Below are 302 nucleotides of genomic sequence, written 5' to 3' on the forward strand. Positions count from 1 at the left end.
GTCACACCCAGCAGCTAAAAACACCAATCATATGTATGGGATCGACATTGACTAATGTCAATATCCCGGCTTTGTAACGGCCGGTGCAACGGTGCGCCACTTGATGAGGACTCCCAAGCGTGGGCCCTCTTTGGCGCAAAGGGCTGAGGGAGGCGAGGGGAGAATAAGGGAATAGATAAGGGAAGAGAAAAAAAAAATAAACAAGTAGAAAATGCATTATCGGAATACTTAGAGAAGTAAGTATGTACATTCCCTGGAAGAAAAGAATAGAGAGAATTAAATAAGCGACGAAGATTACACAC

Source organism: Penaeus monodon, chromosome 24 (assembly GCF_015228065.2).
Source record: "Penaeus monodon isolate SGIC_2016 chromosome 24, NSTDA_Pmon_1, whole genome shotgun sequence".
NCBI lineage: Eukaryota > Metazoa > Arthropoda > Malacostraca > Decapoda > Penaeidae > Penaeus > Penaeus monodon.